Source organism: Aquarana catesbeiana, linkage group LG04 (genome assembly GCF_042186555.1).
Source record: "Aquarana catesbeiana isolate 2022-GZ linkage group LG04, ASM4218655v1, whole genome shotgun sequence".
In the NCBI taxonomy this organism is placed as follows: Eukaryota; Metazoa; Chordata; class Amphibia; order Anura; family Ranidae; genus Aquarana; species Aquarana catesbeiana.
Genome location: NC_133327.1, coordinates 590,935,610 through 590,945,575, shown reverse-complemented (window position 1 = coordinate 590,945,575; position 9,966 = coordinate 590,935,610).

Below are 9,966 nucleotides of genomic sequence, written 5' to 3'. Positions count from 1 at the left end.
AGTAATTTCCCATTTGTCTGGGAGAAATCCGAAATACTATATCTAGGGATCAAAATCACTACTGACCTAAAAGACCTCTACGCCAAAAATTTCCTCCCCTTACTCCGCTCCATTCAGGGTGACCTGCAGAAATGGAATCTAGGTTCCTTTTCCTGGTTGGGTAGAATAGCAGTATTAAAAATGAACATTTTACCCAGACTCCTCTACCTCCTTCAAGCTCTCCCAAGCGCGTTACCTGCCTCCTTCTTTGCCTCCTATAAACTGCTCTCCCGAACCTTTGTATGGGCCTCCAAAACTCTGCGTATTGGCTGGGACAGACTTGTTCTCCCTAAAAGACTGGGGGGTCTGGGTCTCCCGGACCTCCAAAAATATCACTGGGCCTGCCACCTGACCAGATTGGCGGATTGGCATATACATCGTCCCTCCAAGGACTGGATTGCACTAGAAGCATCCTTCGCACACCTGCCCTTAGCCAACACGCCGTGGATGACCCACACCAATGTTCCCAAGGAATTCACTACTCACCCTCTCATCGGGACCACACTTTCATTGTTCAAAAGAGCATGCAAAATACTGGCCTTCACACCTTCACCAGGCCCCTTGACCCCTCTGGACGACAACCCAGCCTTCCCCCCGGGTCTTTTCCTAAAAGATCCTGCCCCGGATACCCTAGACTCCCCAGCTAGAGCACAGAAATTCTTCATAAATGGGTCTTTCCTCTCTTTCCCGACACTTGTAACTACTCTACCTACTTACGATATACCCTTTTACAAATACTTGCAAATAAGACATTTCCTCCAACCCTCTACCCAACACTCTCACTGGCACAGAGATCTCACGCCGTTTGAAATTCTTTGTACCTCAACAGAACCACAAGGCCACCTCATTTCCTCGAATTACGCCCTATTGTTTACAGGCCACAAGATTAAAGACGACACCCTTATACAACAATGGGAAAAGGACCTAGCCATAGACCTCACCCCCACAGAGTGGGAACACATATTTACCCTCAAGCACAAAATGTCCATTAATGTCACGACGCAGGAGAACAGATACAAAATTTTCTCGAAATGGTACCGGACCCCGGACAAAATCCACCACTTCCACCCTTCTGTCCCTTCCACCTGCTGGAGGTGTAATAACGCTAGAGGTACTCTACTTCACATCTGGTGGGAATGCCCCCTTCTCCAACCCTTCTGGTCAGACATTCATGAACTAATCTCCCGAATCACCACATATACTCCAGACTTCTCCCCCGCCAGATACTTACTGCACCACAGACAAGGGTCCCCCACCTCATACAAAAAAACCCTAACTATTCACCTGATCAATGCAGCCAACCTTTGCATCCCTGCACGTTGGAGAAACCCCTCCCCCCCCACAGTTCAAGACTGGACTCGCAGGGTAGACCAAATAGCGGAAATGGAGCAACTCATCTCCCAAGCAGCGGATACTCCTACCAAATTTCAGGTCACTTGGGCCTGTTGGACTCATTATAGAAGCTCACAAACGCCACAGGCCTTGACCCAACCGACCCCTCAGACTCCCTGAGGAGCCCACGCGACAAATGCACTCGTGTCCACCTTTATTAACGCACCCGCCCCTACTGTCCACCCTCCCCCCCCTCTCCCCATACCTCCCCCCACCAAAGATACCGACTTGACATTTTCAGGAAACCTAAAGTTTGCCGTATACATGCATATCACACATGCCTTTACTCGATAGCGGCTTCATATATTACCTAGACTCACCCTCGGTCCGCCCTACACTTTGGACGACTTCACTTCTTCGTACAAGTTCTACATTTCAGGCGCCATCCCGTTATATTAAATACTACATATGCCTTGTCAGGTAACCCGTTCTCGTTCACAGCTAAGATCCCGTCGGGGGTGATCGGAAACGGGATTGCTTATAACGCGGTCTGGCCTTGCTCCGCAGACTCCATCCGTCCTCTCTGAATCTGCATCCATAGTCGTAAGAGGCGATACCTACTTGTTTTTATACTGTTGAGCCTCATGCATGCTCATAAAGGCCTATATTGGCTCATGTTCTTACTCTGAGGATCTATATGTGCAGATTGCCCATTGATTGTTTGTTTATCTCAGATGTATGGCAAACATTGCATGTTAACCTGTAAAATTTCAATAAAATCTTTTGAAAAAAGAAGGATATCCGTGACTTCTGTGCTCCCCCTTTTGGCTCCCCACTCACCGGCTCCCAATACCCCTGCAGGGTCCCCCACACTTACCCACTATAGGTTTTCATTTTTTCATCTTTTCACATTTTTCAATTTTTTGATGGTATTAATCAATGTATGAGCAATGAGATTTATTGCACTATTTTACTTTTTGCGTATGGTATTTTAATATTCACTTTATTTACTTTAGTTATTCACTTATATACCCCCCATAAGGGAGCGCCATAACCCCCATCTATACTTTGATACATTCGTTAGCCCTTTGAGGGACTAAATTAGGGGAGGCAGCACACCTTTTCCTTAGTCATTCATTTCTTTTCTTTAATATTTCTCCTTTTTTCTTCTTCTTCCCTTTTTCTTTCCTCTCTATAGGGGGTTTTCCCTTTCCCCCCCTCTCCCTTTCCCTTCGCCTTTTTTCTACCATCCCTACCTTCCCCCCCCTTTTTTCCTTTCCTTCTCTCTGTCCTAAGCGCAGAGATTTTGTGGTTTTGTTTTTCACCATCAGGTATCTGTGGCTCAGATTTGTAAGGCTGCTACCTGGTCTTCAGTGCATATGTTCACAAAATTTTATCAAGTGGATGTTTGAGGAGCTGAGTATTTGGCTTTCGGCCGCAGTGTACTGCGGGCTGCCATATAAGCTCTGATGGCTATTGTTTGGCAGCGTGTCCCCCTCCCCTCAAGGCTATTGCTCTGGGACGTCCCAGTAGGTAATGAATATTGGCCTGACTCTGTGTCCCATGATGTATGGAAAAGAAAATAGGATTTGTTTGTCATATTTACCTGTAAAATCCTTTTCTTTGGGTACATCATGGGACACAGAGATCCCTCCCCTCTTTTTGAGGATTCAGTGCTTGCTACAAAACTGAAGTGGTTCCTGTGTGGAAGGGGTTATATAGGGGATCACTTCCTGTCTGAAGACCTTTGGTGTCCATTCACCTGGAGATAGAGTATAACCCAGTAGGTAATGAATATTAGCCTGACTGTGTGTCCCATGATGTACTCAAAGAAAAGGATTTTACAGTCTTTAGAAGTGTTGGTTGCATTGGTTTTCTTTTTTAAGCTTTGAACATTTTCAGCAACTACAGTATATACATGGCTCTGCAGAAGTGCAAAGTCCTTGTCACTTCCTGTGATCTGCACAAAATAATATATTCCATCCTAGCTATATTCCATCCTAGCTATCTTCTGGGATCTACCAATTGTCCTGCCCCTGTAATGGAGATAAAGAGATATGGACATGTTTTTAGTCCATATCAGGAGAGTAGCCTAGGCTGACAACCATGGCTCCCTCCATAGATATAGTGGAGGAGTTACATAGCCACCCAGGGACAGAAAGTGTGTTGTTTTATTTTCATCTGGTAACCCAAAAAAAAAAGTAAAAGGAGTGTGAAAAAAAGTACTAGTAAGCTGAAATATAAGACATTTTTAGTTTTGGGTCTAGGTGCACTTTAATCTTCAGTGTGGATATAGAAATAATTATACCCATACACTGCCTGTTCCAACAGGGGGTGTAGAGGGAAAATCTGTGCAACCTGAAGAGGCTTCAGATGGAGTCCCTGCTGCTTCACCCTTTATCACCAAGGATGAACTGTCCTCAGCCCTAGCCAGGGTGGCAAGAAACATGATAGATCCCCCTCCCCGGAGCCTCTTAGTCTGGAGCAGGAATGGGTTGAGGATGGGGAAAAGCTTAAAGCTCAGTATGTAGTGGACTGCCCGGCAGATGAGTCTGCTTCCAAGCAATCTGGACAAGCAGAAATCCAGTCCATGTCTGCCTTTCAGTCGCAGAGGCTTTTGATCCTGACTCTGACCGAAATGGTTTGTTCTGCCTTTAAGTTGCCTCTTGCAGAGTTGACTGCTGAGCCCCCCTGGTCATCTTTGGGATCTCTGAAGCCTCTTCAGGTCGCACAGAGGTAAGACACTGCTCAGTGTCTCCTAGTCACCAGCTGGGATTCTTTGTACCCCCACTCGGAGATGTCCGCTTACCCCACTTCCCTGACAACTGGGGAAAAGACACACACCTCTGGGAGGTGACCTTCCCCCAACACTGACAGAGAAACCTTCAGAAATTGCTAAAACAAATCCCTTAACATCTCCTGAGGGGCTGCAGGCTCCAGATTTTGTGTGGCATGGCGTTGCGCCCCCCTCCACCCTGGATGCTATGCCTGGCTGCTGAGCTCCTTTCCCATTATGGTACTCTATACTGTTCCTCCTCCACAGGGCTGAAATCACATTCCTTTACAACACAGCCAGTCAGCCACGATCTTCACAGGGTGTATCTGCCTACTGCAACTACTCTGCCGTTCTGACTAGAGAATTTCACAGGTCAGGACGACAACATAAAAGGCAGACTGTGTGTAAAGGAATGTGATTTCAGCCCTATGGTGTGTGTGTGTGTGTGTGTGCGCGTGCGCGTGGGGGGGGGGGGCTGTATACAGTGCTGGGATGGGAAAGGAGCTCTGCCAAGTGACCTGCTAGGGGTCCCTGTCCTCTGATTCTCCAGCGGTGATCCCTGTCCTCTGATGTAAGGAGGAACTCAAAACTCTTAAGCCACTTTGAGTATCTTGGCATGCGGTTGGTGTATCTGCAAGCACGGCGGAAGTGGTGGGTGGTAGTGGGGGGGCGCCCATGTCATATTTTGCATCAGGGCCCACAAGCTTCATGCTACGCCTCTGATGGAGACGACTGGTAGGATATCTGGGACTTCCCCTTTAAATAACTTGTCTCCCATAGGGACAGACTTATTTAATTTAAAATAGTACACAGGGTCTAATTCACCCCCTACAGGGCTCACAAAATGGATCCGAGCTCTCCTCTAAACTGCAGAAGACGTCGCCATACACTGGGCAGTTTCACTCACATTTTGTGGACTTGCCCTGCTATCGCCCAATATTGGGGAGTCCGTTGTCCGCATTATTAACTCTGTCTCTGGAATTGCATTTCCCCCCACTCTGCGCGTATGCTTGTTGGCTTAGTTAAAGATCTAGCACCTATGATAGCTGAGCCGACCCTGCGAAGGGCTGGAGAGCAGTACAATAATGAGTGTCTGCAGCAATAGTGAAGCATGGTGGAGGTTCATTGCAAGTTTAGGGCTGCATTTCTGCAGATGGAGTTGTAGGTTTGGTCACGATCAATAGTGTCCTCACTGCAGAGAAATACAGGAAGTTACTTTTCCATCAAGCCATACCATCAGTGAGGCGTGTTAGTGGTCCCAAATGTATTCTGCAGAAAGACAATGACCTCAAACATACAGCAAATGCCATTAAGAACTATCTTTAGTGCAAAGAAGAACAAGGAGTCCTGGAAGTAATGGTTTGGCCCCCACAGAGCCCCACAACATCATCGAGTCTGTCTGGGATTACATGAAGAGACCGAAGGATTTGAGGCAGCCTACATCCATAGAAGACGTGGTTAGTTCTGCAAGATGTTTGGAACAGCCTACCTGCTGAATTCCTTCAAAAACTGTGTGCAAGTGTACCTAGAAGAATTGATGCTGTTTTTGAAGGCAAAGGGTGGTCACACCAAATATTGATTTAATTTTCTTTTATGTTCATATACTCTCCATTTTGTTAATTGATAAAAATAAACTATTAACACTTCTATTTCTCTAAGTATTCCTTATTTTTCAGCATTTGTTCACACCTGCCTAAGTTTTTTGGATAGTACTGTATATCTGTGCTAAAGGCTTCCTTTATTTAGTACATGCTCATCTGACCCCCTATGTGCCATAATCCCATTAAACAGCACCTTGCGCCTTTTGTGTTACAAAATTTAGCTCTGTAAAGGTTTAAAAAACTTGTACATGTTTGTAGATGTTCTTTGCTGCCCTCTACAGGACACAGCAGAAATTATTCAGTATAGTATTAGGGAGACATCAGCAATGGTGGCCTCCATATTTCCCACTACAAGTTTCCTTTAAAGGAAAGGTGTCATGAGAAAAATATGGAAGCTGCCATTGTTCAATGCTTGCTGAAAACATGACTGTAATGCTCTGACTCTCTGGTTTCAATAGCTTCGGAGTCCCCCAAGCAGATGCTGAAGATTCTGAATTCTGACTTTTTTTGTATGTATGGCCAGGCAACTAGCAGGTTCAGCAGGTTGACAATAGCAGTCCACATTTCTTCCATAACATGGTTCCCATCGAGAGAATCTAAGGTATTTCAGAAATTACTGTTAATTGTATTGCAAAAAATAGATATTTAAAAGAGAAGTTTGGCTTTTGAACAAAATAAAGATTTATGCCGCGTACACACAACCGGACTTTACGGCATACTTGGTTCGGCGGACCGGAGTCCGTCGGACAATTCGATCGTGTGTGGGCTCCAGCGGACTTTTTTTCCCCAAAAATTCAACGGACCTAGAAATGAAACGTGTTTCAAATCTGTCCGACTGACTCGAGTCCGGTCGAAAAGTCCGCTCGTCTGTATGCTAGTTCAACGGACAAAAACCCACGCTAGGGCAGCTATTGGCTACTGGCTATAAACATCCTTGTTTTAGTCCGGTCGTACGTCATCATGTATGAATCCGTCGGACTTTGGATGATCGTGTGTAGGCAAGTCCGTTCATTCGGAAAGTCTGTCAAAAAGTCCGCAGGACAAAATCTGCCGTAAAGTCCGCTCGTGTGTACGCGGCATTATACTCACCTAGGTGGATGCATCATCGATCCCATCTGTCGGTCTGTCCCCCGTTGGCTCTGCAGTGAGAGCTGAGCAATCAAACACCGTTGATCGCTCAGTACTCCTCCCCTCTGCTCTGAGCAGAGAGTGGTGACTGTCAGTCACCGGCTTTCTGATCTGCCCCTACAATGGTCACTGGAGCGCTGGTCTGTGAAGGGGGCAGTCTAGGCTTCTGGATGGGTCCACTTTGGCTGATCAGGGGTTGCCAACAGGGTCATAAATTTCACCTGATTCAGCAGGAATAGGGCAAATTAGATGTGCACTGCATTTCTGTGCACGTCACATGCGATGTCTGTGCGTTGCAAAATCAGCCATACCGTTTGTATGGTTGAAATTGCATTGCATTCGCACCAAAATGGTGCAGGACCCCTTTCTTTTTTCGGGTGTTCAGATCCATGCGATCCGATTCCATCCAATTCCACAGTTCGCACTGCTGTATTCTGTGAACTAATTTGGGGGTGTCATTAACTTTATATTGACACCTGCAGCGGTTCGCAGAGCGCAGTGTAAACTGCCCATGATTCTGATGTGGTGTAGGAACACGCACAGGAATTGCTGTGGTTCTCGCACCGCATCTTGGTGAACCCAACTTTAACCTGCTAGCTCAAAATACCCCCCCCCAAAAAAAAAAAAATGATCTAAGGTGAATCTACACAACAATTTGCTGGAACCACAAATCTGAAACCCACGGGATTTGCTTCAGACCCATGGAAGCCACAGAGTTGAACCTCATCCCTTCTTATAGGGCGTACACATGGTCGGACTTTGTTCGGACATTCCGACAACAAAATCCTAGGATTTTTTCCGACGGATGTTGGCTCAAACTTGTCTTGCATACACACGGTCACACAAAGTTGTCGGAAAATCCGATCGTTTTGAACGCGGTGACGTAAAACACGTACATCGGGACTATAAACGGGGCAGTAGCCAATAGCTTTCATCTCTTTATTTTTTCTGAGCATTCGTGGCACTTTGTCCGTCGGATTTGTGTACACACGATCGGAATTTCCGACAACGGATTTTGTTGTCGGAAAATTTTATCTCCTGCTCTCCAACTTTGTGTGTCGGAAAATCCGATGGAAAATGTCCGATGGAGCCCACACACGGTCGGAATTTCCGACAACATGCTCCGATCGGACATTTTCCATGGGAAAATCCGACCGTGTGTACGGGGCATTACAGTTTGGTAAAAACATCAGTGAGAAGTGATGGTAAATCTCCCTAATGGAGCCACAAACAGCAGGAAACAAATGAAAGAAGTTCTAACCCTTTCCAATTGTGTTCAAAACTAAGACGAAAAGTTTTGGCTGGACATACAATTTAAGCCATATTAGTACTGAATGGATTTTGATTGATGTGCCCAGAATGTAGGGATACTGTATGTTCCAGGTTCCTTGCACTGTTTTGCTGAATAAGCCTTTAAAGAAGAGCAAATATACAAAGTGCAGTACTAATGACAATCAAACAGATATTTACAGTTTCATAAATGAAATTTGATTGGTTGCCGCTGACTTTGCATCTTGCATTTCCCTTTAGGGCTGTACTACTGAGCTATTTGTGTTTATTCTACTGCTGTTACAGTATTGTCTCGTGAATAGTTACAATATTTGCAGCACAAGGATAAGAATGTAACCTGTTCAGGTTTTTTTCCAATGATGCTATCCACTCATTGTAAAATTAGGAGCCATGTACAGTGAGGGAAAGAAGTATTTGATCTCCTGCTGATTTTGTATGTTTGCCCACTGACAAAGAAATGATCAATGATATGATATAATTTGGTTTATTTTAACAGTGAGAGAGAATAACAACAAAAATAGCCAGAAAAACACATTTAAAAAAAGTTATAAATTGATTTGCATTTTAATGAGTGAAATAAGTATTTGAACCCTTCGCAAAACATGGCTTACTAGTTGATGGCAAAACCCTTGTTGGAAATCACAAAGGTCAGATGTTTCTTGTAGTTGGCCACCAGGTTTGCACACATCTCAGGAGGGATTTTGTCCCACTCCTCTTTGCAGATCCTCTCCAAGGTTTCAAGGCTGACGTTTGTTAACTCGAACCTTCAGCTCCTTTCACATATTTTTTATGGGATTAAGGCTAGGCCACTCCAGGACCTTAATGTGCTTCTTCATGAGCCACTGCTTTGTTGCCTTGGCCCTGTGTTTTGGGTCATTGTCATGCTGGAATACCCATCCATGACTCATTTTCAACGCCCTGGCTGAGGGAAAGAGGTTCTCACCCAAGATTTGATGGTACATGGCCCTGTCCATCATCCCTTTGTTACAGTGAAGTTGTTCTGTCCCCTTAGCAGAAAAACACCCCCAAAACATAATATTTCCACCTTCATGTTTGATGGAGGGGATGGTGTTCTTGGGGTCAGCATTCCTCCACCTCTAAACACGGCGAGTTGAGTTAATACCAAAGTGCTCGATTTTGGTCTCATCTGACCACAATGCTTTCATCCAGTTCTCTCTCTAAATCAGCGGTCACCAACCTTTTTGAGACCGGGGATCGGCTGCGTGCAAGAAAATTATGCTAAGGTCGGGGGGTTTTTCATGGGCGATTTGTTTGGGAAATGGCTGGTGTTGGCGCTTCAATCATCACAACACCATGGCTGATATGATGTCATGATGATTGAAGCGCATAATTTCCATTATTACATTGTAATAAAAAAGAAATAGTTCAACTCATCATATTGCAGAATCAGTGGGAACCCTGAGTGTGTCACTTGCCACCATCGCCTACCACCAGATGCAGCTTGTCACTTGCCAGATGTGGACTGTCACTTGCCAGGTGGGGATTGTCACTTGCCAGGTGGGGATTGTCACTTGCCAGGTGGGGATTGTCACTTGCCAGGTGGAGGCTGTCACTTGTCAGGTGTGGATTGTCATTTGCTAGATGCAGACTGTCACTTGCCAAGTGAGGGTGGAGCATGCAGCGATGCAGGTTGGGCAGTGAGAGATTTCATTTCTCATCCGCCGCACCTCAGTGTAGTGTTCGCGCCGGCTGTGAGGATTGGACGGTGGTGGGGCGGGGTGGGCAGTGAAAGATGACATCTTCTCTCTGCTCTCACACAACACCTCAGACAGTGTTGTG